This window comes from Acinonyx jubatus, chromosome D1 (assembly GCF_027475565.1).
Source record: "Acinonyx jubatus isolate Ajub_Pintada_27869175 chromosome D1, VMU_Ajub_asm_v1.0, whole genome shotgun sequence".
NCBI classification, from domain to species: domain Eukaryota; kingdom Metazoa; phylum Chordata; class Mammalia; order Carnivora; family Felidae; genus Acinonyx; species Acinonyx jubatus.
In genome coordinates, this window is record NC_069390.1 from 26,985,368 (window position 1) to 27,000,816 (window position 15,449).

At 42.1% G+C, this 15,449-nt stretch overlaps 1 pseudogene; it reads right to left on the bottom strand.

Annotated features, from left to right (window-relative positions):
- Positions 1 to 8,647: 8,647 nt before the first annotated feature.
- LOC106982985 (40S ribosomal protein S17-like) lies at positions 8,648 to 14,502 on the bottom strand (annotated as a pseudogene).
- Positions 14,503 to 15,449: the final 947 nt, after the last annotated feature.

The following is a 15,449-nucleotide window of genomic DNA, read 5'->3' on the forward strand; positions in this document are numbered from 1 at the left end:
TAGATTTGATGGGACATCCAAATGATTTGCTAAGCAGATATTTGAGTCAGGTCTGGAGTTCAGAAAAGAGGTCTTGGTTAAACATTTAATGTGGGATTCATCTGCATACAGATAGTAATTAAAGACATGAGGTGAGAATAAGTGAGATCTATTGAGATAGTAAAGTAAAGAGAAGAGGGTCCAGAACAATATCAACACGTAAAGGTTATGTCAATGGGGAAAGGCAGTATAGGAAACTGAAAAGTGCAAGAAGAAAATCAAGAGTGTGTCATCAGAGAAATCAAAGAGACTGTTTCAAATAGTCCACTGTGTTAAATGATTCTGAACAGTCAAGAAGGAGCCTGGAGGTTTGTGATTTTAGCTGAGATGGGTTATACTAAAGTATATAGTATACAAACCAATCAGAATGGCTGATATGGGAGTTGGGTGAGGAGGGCACCTGCTGTGCCTGGCATTAACCCCTCAGCTACTAGGTGAGGGGGATCTAAGCAGGAGGGTCTGAGACAGGGAGAGAGAGGATGTATTGGGGTGGGGTTGGGGTGGCAGCTCTTTATAAAACTGGTACAAAAGTATTCCAATAATTTAACATGAAGTTCAGGGGTACATGTGTGACATGGCAGAATGTTTTCTATGGTCTTAACAGCAAGAGATGATCTGGAACCTGGTGAAAGATCTTTCAGTGTAATGGTGGGAGCCAAAGCCAGGTTCAAGTAGGTTGGGGAGGAGAGAGGGATTGGAGGGTAGAGAGAATGAATGTAGCAGCTTTTCGAAGAGTTTGTTCAGCTTTGGATCAGAGTGATGGCTGGAGGTTGAGGTGGGGAAAATTATTTTTAGCATGTTGGTAGAGATTTGAGCATGCATGAACAATAAACACAAATAAGATGGAGAGACCACAATTAGAAGGAGGGATAAGTCCTTAGTACGAATAGACTGGAACAAAATAATTTTATAGATATGGGAAATGGAAGAATTCTTACACAATGGATTCCCTTTTTTTATTCTCCCTGCAAAGTAGGAAGTGAGGGTTATTTTCTGAGAATGAGGGGATATGTAAGGGACCAGAAGTTTAATAAATGTAGGTAGATGAGTGGGTTGGGGCCTGGAAATTTGCATTAGAAGTTTCCAGGTGATGTGGATGATGCTGGCTCAGGGACCACACTTTCAGAGAAAAGTACAGAGAAAGTGTATGGCTGCACCTTCATCTCCCAGTTGGACCACAGCAGAATTCCCTCACTGTGTCCCAACTCCGTCCATGCCTTCCCCGCAGTATAATCTCTACACGGTATTCAGAGTGATGTTTTCCAAGGAAAGTCAGACCATTTCATTCAAAGGCTTAAAACTCTTCAGTGGCTTCTTTGGAACAAACTCTCAGGTCCTCATTTGGATCTATAAGACCTTCATGAAACATCCTGTGGGTATATTTCCCACCTCATCTTGTACTACTCTCTGAATTTCAATTCTGCCATTACCGTGCTCTTCCTCTGACAGGCAAAGCACATGCCCACCTGAGGATCTGTGCACCTGCTTTTCTCTGGAGTCTCCTCCCATGCCTTGGTTCTCTCACCTCATTCAGGTCTCTGCTCAAAACTCACTTCCTCACGATGCCTTCTCAGACCATGGCATCTAAAATAGTGCTGCCCTCTTCCCCACCCCATTGCTCCCATCATTTCCTATCCCCTTTATTGGCACTTATTCTTCCTGGAAGCACTTACCATGATCCTGACATATATTAAATATCTATGTTTCTCAAAAACAGACACAAAGATCAATGGAATGGGATAGAGAACCCAGAAATGGACACACAACTATATGGTCAACTCATCTTCAACAAAGCAGGAAAGAACATCCAGTGGAAAAAAGACAGTCTCTTCAACAAATGATGTTGGGAAAACTGGACAGCAACATGCACAAGACTGAAACTAGACCACTTTCTTACACAATACACAAAATTAAATTCAAAATAGATGAAAGACCTAAATGTGAGACAGGAAACCATCAAAATCCTAGAGGAGAACACAGGCAGCAATCTCTTTGATCTTGGCCACAACAACTTCCTACTAGACATGTTTCCAGAGACAAGGGAAAAAAAAGCAAAAATGAACTATTGGGACCTCATCAAGATAAAAAGCTTCTGCACAGGGAAGGAAACAAGCAACAAAACTAAAAGGCAACTGACAGAATGGGAGAGGATATTTGCAAATATATAGGATAAAGGGTTAGTATCCAAGATATATAAAGAACTTATCAAACAACACCCCCAAAAATAAATAATCCAGTTAAGAAATGGGCAGAAGACATGAACAGGCATTTCTCCAAAGAAGACATGTAAATGTTAAAAAATACATGGAAAATGCTCGATATTGCTCATCATCAGAAAAATACAGATCAAAACCACAATGAAATACCACTTCACACCTGTCAGAATGGCTAAAATTAACAACTCAAGAAACAACAGATGTTGTAGAGGATGTGGAGAAAGGGGAACCGTCTATACTGTTGGTGGGAATGCAAACTGGTACAGCCACTCTGGAGAACAGTATGGAGTTTCCTCCAAAAGTTAAAAATAGAACTACACTGGGGTGCCTGGGTGGCTCAGTCGGATAAGCGTCCAGCTTCAGCTCAGGTCATGATCTCATGGCTCATGGGTTTGAGCCCTGCATCAGACTCTGGGCTGACATCTCAGAGCCTGGAGCCTGCTTCGAATTCTGTGTCTCCCTCTCTCTGCCCCTCCCCCACTCACGTTCTATCTCTCTCTCTCTCAAAAATGAATAAATGTTAAAAAATATTTTTTAAAAAATAGAACTACCCTATGACCCAGCAGTTGCAATACTAGGTATTTATCCAAAGGATACAAAAATACTGATTATAAGGGGCATATTATATGTGTAGCCCAATGTTTATAGCAGCGCTATCAACAATAGCCAAAGTATGGAAAGAGCCCAAATGTCCATCGACCGATGAGTGGATAAAGAAGATGTGGTTTATATACACCATAAAATATTACTCAACCATCAAAAAGAGTGAAATCTTTCCATTTACAATGATGTGGATAGAGCAAGAGTGTATTATGCTAAGTGAAATAAGTTAAAGAAAGACAAATACTACATGATTTCACTCACATGTGGAATTTAAGAAACAAAACAGATGAACATAGGGGAAGGGAAGGAAAATTAAAATAAGATAAAAAAAAAGAGAGGAAGGCAAGCCATAAGAGATTCTTAACTATAGAAAACAAACCGAGGGTTGCAAGAGAGGGAGTAGGGGCGGGGATGGGCTAGATATATGATGAACATTAAGGAGGGCACTTGTGATGAGCACTGGGTTATATGTAAGTGATGAGTCACTAAATTCTACTCCTGAAACCAATACCACACTATATGTTAGCTAACTTGAATTTTAATAAAATCTTGGAAGAAAAAAAAGGAAAATAAAGAAATGAATATCTGTGTGTCTGATTTTTTCATCCCCATCTATCCTCCAATAGGGAATAAACTCCACTAGGCCAAGGCCATGATCTGACTTGTTCACTTTGCAGTGTTAGTGCCTATAAAAAGTACTGGACATGAAGTTGATGCTTATTCAATATCTGATTTATTGATGGTTGATGTCAACCATGATTGGATTTTGCCAGAGTAGAGACAGAGGTCAGAAAGACAAAGTAAATGAAGATATATACAAAAGACTGAAATGATAGGCCATCCAATCAAAGCTGGGAAAGGAACAAAGGAGGTGACCATATGAGGGGAGTTAAAAGGGGAAAGGTTGGAATTAGATATCCCAAAGAGGTTCGAAAATGATCCTAATGGGAATAGCAGTCAAACAAACTATATTGCAAGAATTTGTGGTCAGGAATGGGATGCCTGTATTTGTGATTTTTAGAGGGAAGGTAGTTTCAAGGGGAACAGATTCTGTGTGTACTCTGGGAGTCAGTGTTAGAGGACAAAGGAGAAAGTCATTGGAGATAAAGTAGTCAAGAAATGGAGAGGCTCAGGTGTTCACCAGCACAATGGACTTCAAAGTGACCCAGGATGAGCCTGGTACAGAAGACTTGAATGATGAGAAGAGGAAAGGGTGATATAACTACAGGGCATGAGCTTCAATGGAGTAGGTGTTTTTATAAAAGGGTGGGAAAGAAGTAATTGTGTAGAAATACTGATGAAGAGGAAGGGGGACAAGGACCTGCCCTGCTGTAAATAGATACGACCACCTATCCACCACCACAGAGGGCCTGTCTAGAAGACACTGGGCTTCAATTAATGCGAGGAGGTATGGAGAAAATGCCTGGAATATGTGGAGAATGAAGGGCAATTTGCTGATCACAGAGCAGTTGCTCCAGAAGGTACATTGGAGGGCAGTGGGGGGGAAGGGGTACTGATTCAGGAACAAGGAAATACGGAGCATAATGGGGATGATGTTCTAATGCAGTCATGCTCAGACTTTAATGTGCATGAGAATCACGGGGGAGGGCTTGTTGTAACACAGACTGCTAGGACCCACTCCCAGAGTGTATGATTGAGTGGATCTGGGTGGGGCCTGAGAATTTGTATTACAAGTTGTGTTACAAGTGATGTGGATGCTCTGATCCAAGGTCCACACTTTCAGAGACCACAGATGTGATGGGAAACCAGTGACTAATGTGGCAAGGACAACCAGGATGGGAGTGCCGAGTGGATTAGTCCACCATCCACCATCCCCTGGAGGATGTCCGATTCTGGGTTAATGGACAGAGGGGTTGGCTCCCTTCACTCTAGCTGGCATCAGCTTGACACCAGTGGCCTCAGTATATTCAGCTTGGGTGGGTGGTGGTGGGGGGGGGGGGTTGAGGGTTTTGTCTTAATTCAAGTAATGTCAGCTTAGTCCCAGAGAATATACCACGGAGTCCAGAAATCTTTATTATGGAGTATCCCTTTCAGGAGCCTAGCACAAAGCAGTGCTACCTAGTGAACTGAAGGATTTTTATACTAAGTTCAGGAAAATTGGAGGCTGGCCTAAAACTGCAGCACTGTGGAATTGTTGGGGCTTAGACTGTGAAGTCTTGGCCGAGATATAATCAGCTGTCTGGCTCCACTAAGGAGTGGTGATAGTGCTTGAAACGTCCAAGGACTGCCAGGCATAGACAACTGGATCAGAACAACAGTGACATAGAGCTGCCAACAGCTGTTAGATCTCAGGCTTCACAAGCTGGTTTACATAAATGAAGTCACAATATCCCAATACCAATACCCCTAATGTACCAATATTCCTAATCTTTAAAAAAATTTTTTTTAAATGTTTTACTTATTTTTGAGAGAGAGAGAGAGAGAGACAGGGTGAGCAGGGGGAGGGCAGAGAAAGAGGGAGACACAGAACCTGAAGCAGGCTCCAGGCTCTGAGCTGTCTCAACACAGAGCCTGACTCGGGGCTCAAACTCACAAATGGCAAGATTATGACCTGAGCCAAAGTCGGATGCTCAACTGACCAAGCCACTCAGGTGCCCCGCAATCCCCCTGATTTTGATGCTCCAAGACCTTACCTGATTGACTAGCAGGGATTCAAATTGTTTCCAAGGTTTTCCTGAAAATATTTGGGGAAGTTAGAGAACTGAAATTTGGAGTAAACTTATTGATACTTCACTTGAATTCTGGGAATATTTTTGAATCTTAACTCCAGAATCTCAAAGCTCCAAGCCCTAACGTAGTTGATTTGAAGATGTTATGGTATCTCTCAGACTCCTCTCCCTCCTAACATTTATCAAGTTCCCAGGGAAAGTCACACATGTCCGTGAATCACCCCTGGCCATCATTTGCTTCTAGCCTGTTAATAGAGGGAGAAGTCACATGTGTCCTTTCAGGCAGAAACACTAGCATATGAGTCAGGATAAAGCTGGAAGTTCCGTCTGAACACAATGAAGGAAGTACAGTAGAGAAAGGAGTGGCACTTTGAGTCAGAGCCCAATCAATTCTCTGGGGATTGCAGGTGGAATTCTCATTCCGGCACCATGTCCTAGAGGGGTTATAAAGAATTCTATAGGGTCTTCAGAAGGGGCTAATGACCCAAAGTTGCCCCAACTTAACATATTAGTCCCCACGAAAAGAGCAAAATTAATCCGACTTCTGTTACTTCTCAAGATGAGACTGGATTTATATTGGGCCCTTCCCTTCAATTGGCCATAGGAGCAAAGTAGAGCCACCCATAAATACCTGTGTGCAGTCTGGCTCAGGTGAGGGCAGGGCAAGCCCTTACAGAGCCATGGACCTATCAGAACATGAAATATCTGTCTGGTAAGTCCTTAGAAGGTCTAAAAGTGTTGTGCCATGTACCCTCTGGGCATGCTAAAGTTAATTGGAAATTAGGGCAAGTAAGCACAGCTTGGCAACAAAATTTGAACATGCTCCCAGAGGTTCTCCACTGTGGGGTTTAGGGATTGGAAATCCATTCATTCGAATAAATATTTATGACTGCACATCAGAATCACCAGGGGCACTCCCCCCCACCAAATATACACGTTCATATAAATTTGCTTTGCACAGTCCTTCAGAGGCTATTTCTTTCTTTCTACACACTATGCCTGAAATGTAGGTAACATAAAAAAAGATGAATGATAGTACCTGTGTAGGACTACATATCAAACTGGATTGTTTTTCCTAAGTCCCAGGTACCTGCTCTCATCAAACATCTTCAATAACTTTTCTGCAGAAACCGTTAATGAAGCAATCCCTAATTTTGTTTATTTTACTTTTAAGTTTATTTATTTTGGGAGAGAGAGAGAGAGAGCAAGAGCGTGCACAAGTGAGCGGGGGAGGGGCAGAGAGAGGGAGAGAGAGAGAGAGAGAGAGAGAGAGCGCGCGCGCCCCAAGCAGGCTCTGCACTGTCAGCACAGAGCCCGATGGAGAGCTCAAACCCACAGACCACGAGATCATGATCTGAGCTGAAACCAAAAGTAGGATGCCCAACTGACTGAGCCACCCAGGTGCCCCACAATTCCTAATTTTAGAGAAAAATTTAAAGAAAAACCCTAAGTAAAACTGAATTCTTTCTTAGACTTAAAAATCTAGTATGAAGCGTTACTAATCTAATTCTGATTGAAAGGCCTCAATAGAAACAATTCTGGCTACCTTTCACTATATGCCAAGCACTTCATCTGTATCCTTATTTGACCTGCACAATTAATACAGTGAGGCAGGTGTTATTTTACCAATACAAGAGAATGGAGACTCAGAGAATTTAAGTGACTTAGCTAATATCTAGAGCTACAATTTAGTAACTGAGGCTTAGTCTGTGGTTGGGCCTAAAATTTAGAGGGTAAAAAAACAGTTCTTTAAAAAGACCATACATTTTAAAGTACCTTCCTCGTTTAGGAAACTTTCTCTGCCCTTAGTTCCCTACCTCTGGCTTTGGTGGCAAGCTCCCCTGTTTGCCGGGACATTGCCCTTTGGCAACCTACCAAGATGTGTCTATGTGAGAACCTTCATTCCCGTTCCACTTCCGTTTTAAGGATGAATGTCATGCCCTTTGCCATGGTGCTAAATTTGAACCCAACTTAATGCTCGTCTTTAATGACCAGGCAAAATGTTTTTTTCCTTCTCCTTTCCTCTTTTACCCTCCCCTCTTCCTTTTTAAAATTAAGCTTCTGCTCTTTTTCTAGAAAATAAATCTCATCTGACACTAAAACTTTACTTAGAGCCAAAAGCCTTCTGGGACTTGGGGTATTACCACAGCTTGGCTTCTGAAGCTGAAAGTCAGACTGACCTGCTTGAGCCTGAAGTCTTCTGCATGTGCTCCTGGATGCTGCCTGCTTGCTTGGCTGAAACCCATGCTGTGTGCAGAGAAGTTTCTGCTCAATGTTGTCACCCGGAGACTGGGTCTCACTGCCTGCTGAGACCCTGGCAGGTCAGGATAGAGCCTGATGGTCTTTATGCCAAGGTGTTCTACATCAAGATCACCTTGAATCCCCTGTGCCACAGCAAATCCGCATCACCAACTCCATCATTCTCTTGGAGCTTGCCTTTAAGGAAGTTGAGCCTTCTCATAGACTCAGGACCTTCATTTTCTTTTGCATGATGCAGAAGTGAGCCCACTGCTTCCTGCTCTTTCTATCCTCATGGGCGGTTGTATCACAATGATTTTTTTGTATTTCCTATCACAGGGATCAAAGGATCACCCAAGACCACTCTGGCAGATTTTAGTAATTTCCAGTTCAGAGTAAAAGGATTGAGGACTTGTTTTTTTTCCAGAAGATTACAACTCCAGGAAGGTATGTTGAGATGAGGCAAGCCCAACAGTGCTGGTGAATATTCAACAACTGGCTTTCTGGGAAAAAAGTGTGTGTGTGCATGCACGTGTGTATGTGTGTGACATGTATGTGTTTGTGTGTATTTTATAATTTATCACTATAAAAGATGAATGGACACAACATACAATAAAATATATTTTTTTATCTTAAATTCTATATAGCAATTGATTGTTACAAATGCTTTTGTTGGGACACCTGGTCAGTTCAGCCTCTGACTCTTGATTTGACTTCAGGTCATGATCTCATGGTTCATGGGTTTGAGCCTCATGTGAGGTCTGGGCTGACAGCACGGGGCCTGCTTGGGAGTCTCTCTCTCCCTCTTTCCCCTGCTCTCTCTGCCCCTCCCCCACTCACACCCCTCCTCAAAATAAATAAATAAACTTTTAAAAAAAGAATTAAAAAATGCTTTTGTTGTTGAGCATCACTTCCACTGCATTCTACTGGTTAAAGCAAGCAGAAGGGTCAGCCCAGATTCACCGTGAGAGGGGACTACAGAGGGCGTGGCTACTAGAAAAAGTGGTTCATCGGAGCCACCTTGGGAGACCAGTTACCATGCCTTCTAGAACTAACATGCTGTGGCTTATTTCCATCCCAGCCTCTCCACTCATCAGCGCTTCTGTATGTTGGCAGATGGGGAATCTCACATTCATTATTTAATGATTTTCACATATCTCACTTAGTGGTTGCATTAGAGTGAAATATACGTGTTCATTCATGTATATTTACTTGTACCGAGAGGTGAGTCGAAAAGATACTCTTAAAATTTAACTTCATTTATTTGTCATTTTGTGTTTATGTTGATCTATTTTATTATCTTGTGGGGTACCAGAAGAAGAACTCAAAAAATATATATAGGAACTAAGAAAAATCTTATACTAAAATATATAAGCGTATGTGCACAGTGGTGTTTATAGGTGTGTGTGTGTGTGTGTGTGTGTGTGTGTGTGCGTGTGCATGTTGTGTGTAAAGTCATTCCATCCAAGGAAGCTGTCATTTGTTTTGGCTTCTGGAGTTCTCTTTGGAGCTGACTCCTCGGTTTTGGGAAACTCAGCACAATGTGATCCTTATTTATTATTATATGAGGCAAACATTTACTCAGTGGTCTCCAAGAAAGCTATACAGTTCACTTTAAATCTGCACCACTGATGCCACAGACTGAGACTTCGTGTTCTGTCTGGTAATGCAAATTGAGCTTGTCTTTAGCCAGCCTGTGACTTTGAAGAAGAAGGAGAAATGGCTTTCTAAAATTTTAGTAATTTCAGGGGCACCTGGGTGGCTCAGTCGGTTAAGCGTCTGGCTCTTGGTCTCCGCTCAGGTCATGATCTCATGGTTTGTGAGTTCAAGCCCCGTACTGGGCTCTGCACTGTCCGTGCAGAGCCTGCTTGAGATTCTCTCTCTCCCTCTCTCTCTGCCCCTCCCCTACTCATGTTCTCTCTCTCTCTCTCTCTCTCAAAAATAAATAAATGAACTTAAAAAAATAGACTATCATATTTGCCTCATCTGTGTGGTGGGGTCTGCCTTTACTTCAGAAGAATTTAAGGATAATGACTATGTCCTTGCTTGGAGTAAATGCTTCCAGGTTGAGCAAGTGGTAGACTCTAGAACCTTCCTGACCGAGCTCTCCCAAGTAATTGCTGAGGAAATGGTGAGGGTGAATCAGTGCTTCCCAGAAGGGCCCTGGCAGTCTGAGTTTCCAGGGTTTGACATGCAGCATGGGCCACAGGAATCATGGAGAATGGGCATCTGTGAGGGAGAACTTCAGGAGAAGGAGGGATTTCCTTAAGACCAAGTCCTTTTGTTGTTGTTGTTGATGGTGATGATGATGATGATGATGATGTTGATGATGTTGTCCAAGGTTTACTGAAGATGTTACAGCCTGGCAGGAAGATTCAAACTTCTCCACATGGTGTTTTGAAATTCATCCTGATCGTAGGCTGAGTGACCTCCAGGTTGGATGGAGTACCAAAACCAAGGGTTTCAACATTTCCTTGGTGTCAGGATCTACCTCAAGATCTGCTGATCCAGGGCTGAGACCTCAGGTATATAATTAGCCCTCCTTTCTCTCTCCTCCTCCTGTGACTTGATGGAGATACCTCTCCCCGGGCCTCTCTGCATCTGCTTCATCAGACATGTGACATCGCCCTGCTGCCTTGTTGTGGAGCTTCTGGCTGGGAATAATGGCGGTCTCCTCTCACAGGGCCGTGTCGGTACGGAAGTCGTCCAGGTGTGTGTAGTACGTCTCAGTGATGACCCGAGTCGCCTTCTTCACGGTTCTGGTGAGAACGTGGCCTGTGTTGGCGGGTAGGGTAAAAGGGCCAAGGCCTTAATATTTGACCTTTGTAAGATGTGTCTGCATTATACTGCAAACTAGTGAAGTGAAATATTTCAGATCTATTTTAGACTTAATATTTTCTGTCATTAAAATTTGTGCATTTTAATTAAGCCCAAGCAGAATTCCATTTGCAATGGCATATTGAATATCTTTGTAATTAACAATAGCAACCCAGGTAGATAGGTTTCCTTCATGTTAAAAAAAAAAAAAAGACTTTTTTTTTTAAATAATTGAAGATTTACAGGAAGTTGGAAAAATAGTAGAGGGGTCTTTTGTAACTTTCACTCAGTTTACCCCTTGACAGTATCTTACATGACAATATATGTATTTCATAAATTCTTTAGTATATGTTATAATCATATAAAAATAATCTTTTTTAAAGTTCTTGAAGATGCTTTTTAACCTTTTGTTCTGAATTCGTTCCCTCTCCTGAGCTACACTCCATTGAATTCTAACTCCCTATGCATATCCCCAGGGTGATATTCAAAATATGAAAAGATATATAAAAACTGACTTTGCTTTGAGAGTGACTAATCAGAACAGCAGCCTGGTTGCAACAACTAGAACAGAGTTCTGGATACTCCTGAATTAATCTTTTAGTTTCTAGATCATGGGAATGTCTGAGAAAGGTATTGGGGGAGGTGGCTATTGATCAGTGACATAAAAATATTTCAGTATTTGGACCATCAGCTCAATATCAGCCCATGTTTCCCTGTAGTACACTTGTCACATTGCTTGGTATCCATAGGATTGCTTTTACTTGTCCCCTGTCCCCCCCCCCCATCCCAATATATTGTCAGATCTTTGAAAGCAAAGACTTTGTGCTTAATTCGTAGAACTGTAGAGCCCAGCATTGTACCTAGCTCAATATCTGAAAAATGACCAATCCATAAACGAAACTTAGGTTCTCATCCTAGGCCTGTCCTTAAGCTAGCTGTGTGACCTTAGGCAGAACACTCTGGTCTCAGAATCTTCTCCTGTAAAACAAAATTATTAAACCTCCTTGTTCCCTTTAAATCTTTACAGGGAGTTTGTTAGAATTTCAAGATATGCAAGAATAAGGAAAGACTGATGGTAAAATAAAAAATTCCATTTTGGCAATTATCTGAGTGCCTATTGTATGCAAAATACATAATTTTTTAAAGTCTGGAGGGAAAAGAAAAATGGGTAAACAGTATTCATCCTGAGGAAATCACTGTCTACTGAAAACCATCTTCCATAACACCATAATAACAGACAAAATGATTTAAGCACTAGAATAGGCACACAAATAAGACATTTATTTCAGAAATACAGAGAAAAGAACAATACATTCTAATTGCCATATTGATATAGCTTCATGACATCTGAAACCAGTCTCTTTCCCAAATTCCAAGATGTGATTAATGTTGATATATAATATTGGATGAATAAATAATATTTTAAAGCCACTGTTAGGTCTAGCATGTAGTGAATTATTTTAAGCGTTAGTATGCTGTCATTCTTTTCAGCTGCTGTTAGCAGTCTGATAATATTTATATGTGTACCAGGCCGTCAAGTAGCTGGCCACACTCAGATTTTTCAACTCCAAAGCTCCTGTTCTTAACTACCATTTAAAAATAAGGCACACAACACCACTTTCAATCACAAATGGAAACAACTTTCCCTGATACTAATAACAGAAAAGTCATATTAGTAAACGGGGTGTGCTGGCACAAATCTCCCAGGACAGATTTTTAGCCACTAGAAAGGATTTTATCAGATATAACACTTTGACATCGTGAGTTTAGTTTGAAAATAACTTTCTCAGGGTATCTCGGAAGACTTTTTCCCTGTCCCTCGGTGTCAGTTGTAGATTTACTTCCTCTCAGCTCCAATTCAACCTTTTGGCCTGTTCTGTGAAAATGGGTCTGGGCCTTTAACATTGTCCTTCGCCAGCTGACCCTGGAGCTTTGTCAGTAGAGGGTGCTGGAGAGATGTTACAGGAGGAAAGGGTTTTCTTTCTTGGTTCCTGCAGCAAACTTGAGTTCCTGTGTCTTCCTTCAACACTGGGCTCTGGCGGCACATGTCATTGCCCCAGTGGCCAGTTGCACGGCAGTCTTCTCTGGTGTCCTGCCCCTGAAGTGCACCAGGGCCCAGCAGCCAGGCTCCCCTGGTCCCTCCTCAGGCAGTTATATAAGGGTGTGAACTCCAGGGAGCAGATTTTTGGTTTCACAGGTGCAGCACCACAGAGACTCCTTTGCCATCCAGTAAGCCATGGCCATGCCCTCTCCAGTATGACCTCAACCTTAGCGGCCATGGGGGCTCTTCTTCTGTACCCTAACTCAACCTTAGGGGTAATCGCGATTGGATATAATATAGGTAATAGAACTGCTATTAGAGATCTGCTATTTCTGTATTCTTTAGAGTTCTCTTTACTTCTTACTAATCATTCATCACTACAAAGTCATGTTATAGCTGATAATTCTTTATACTGAACTTTCGTTGTTGTAATGACTGTATGATTTCTGTCTCCTGATTATACCCTGACTGATATACCTTGGTACCTATCATAACTTATATCTTGCTATCTTACCTCTCAGCCAACTCAAAACGGAGAAACAAATCCACTCCGTGTTAACGCCCTTTTTGGCATTTGAATTATTCCGAGGCTTTACTTCTCCCATATCAGTCCCCCTCCCACCAAATCCTTCTTGAGACCCTATACTCTAGTCTCACAAATTATGATGCTGATCTATAGACAGACTGCATTCTTTTATACCCTTGCAAACCTAAGTTCTTCTGTATAGAATCTCTCCTTCCTGTACGGTCCTTGAAGAATTCCTACTTATCCTTCAAGACTCAGCCCCAATATTGTCGTTTTGAAGCTTCTTTGTCAGAGTAATTCTCATATCTCCATTTTAGCACTTAACACATAGCATTTTATTTTCTCCAATATTTATTTTCCTCATTAGACTATAAACTCCTTGAAGACAGGGATTCCTTCCTGTTTATCTTTATTCTTCTAGCTCCTGGGACAGTGCCTAGCACATAGCAAGACATCAGAACATGTTTGTGAAATGAATCAGTTTGTTTACAAAAGACGCAAGAGATAACACAACTTCAAAACCATTATCATGACATGGAGATCTGGGCACCAGTCTCTGCCAATTCTCTGCTGTAGAATCTGCCCATTTTAGAATTGGGGGTATTCCCAGTCTACCCCCTTGGAGCTCAGCTCATGCTACATCTCAGATTCACCTTTGTCTTTAAGACAATTGTTTAAGTCACTATCTTGCTCAAACCTCACTCCTTTAGCAAGTTTTTCAGGACCCTTCAAGCTTCTTTTCAGTCTCCCTTCCCAGCTCCTGTCCCATCCCGCCCCGCCCCCATCTTCTTTCTGGACCACAACTCAGCACACACACAGACAGTGCCAAAGGGACAGAAGCAGGGGGGATTTCAGTCCTTTCCCCCCAAAGCAGAGCTTGTTGGCACATTCCTAATCAGAAAGAAATGATCCTGGTAATGACCATATAATTAATGCGGAAGTACGTGTGCTGCGAAGCAATGTTTGTTTTTCTGCTCTCGTCTCCTGGCGAGGAGGAAATGTTGGCTACAGCTTATCTATGCCCAAGAGACCTTGAACCAGCCTCTTTGGCTTTTCCCACCAGTAACTAACATTATTAGCTGTAGCCTTTACCCTTCAATGTGGCCCTGAAAGAGTTCAAGCCCTGGCCTTGATGTTGCCACCTGTGTGGGCATGGGCAGGTGTCTTAACTCTTCTAACCCTCGTTTTCTCCATCTAGAAAATAGGTACGAGAGTAAAAATAGTAGCTACTGAAAGAAAATTAGATGGTACATATAAATTACTCAGCACAATACCTGTATGGAACAAGCACCTAGCTGAGAGTTTGCTGTAATTTTTCACCAAGTCCCACATGGTCTGGAAATAAGAAAAGAATAAAAGCTGTTTCCATCAAGATGGGATGTCTATACATGCCTGCCAGAAAAAAAAAAAAAAAAAAAAAAAAAAAAAAAAGGCCCTCTTAGAGGACTATGGCAAAGGTGGATTTTGAACAACTGGGTGACCTGTCCAGGGATCCTAGGGATACTCAGAATCCAAGTGGGCCAGGTGTGCCGTCCTTATTACTACTCTTCGGAGGAAGAGGGTCTCTTGTGATACTCCCACTGAAGGGAAAGCAAACAGTTCCCCCCAGATGTCCCAATACTTCCTTGCATTCTAGTTGCCTTCAATGCACTAGGTGCCCATTGGAAAGACCATGGTGACTAAGAGGCCTCGGGTGGCTTAAGCAAGTCACAGCCCATCTAAAATGGAGCCGGGGTCAATCCCACCCAAACCACATGGCTGGTGATGGGGGTGGGGAGCTGGCTATTACCAGGAGAGGAAATGTCCACTGCAAACACTTTGTCCCGCCCTTCACCTCCTACCAGAATTTCCCACCCACCATCACCGATAAAATGGTTTCATAGATATTTCTAGCTCATCCATATTCCAGCAGGCTCTTCTCCCTTGCTGGTATTCCGGCCTCATTCTCCACTGCTTTTCTTATAATGACAGGACAATGAAACATGGAGAGTCACTGACCCTATGAGTTTAAGTTTTCAATGACTCTGGAATGACGGGGTCCTTCAGTGAATTTGAAATATAGCTGGAGTTGTTGAGTCACTATGTGCCCTGAAACTCAGCTTTGACAGTCTCACTGTAATAGCAAAGTCAACTTTAGAATCTAAAATCAACTTCAGACTTTACACAAGCGAAGTCTAAAGGATGTGGCCTTAATCCTGTTTCACACTAGCCTAACACCTGAAAACAAAAAGCAGTTTGAAGTTTTACTAAGAATGTGTATGCCATTATGTGAATTGAGC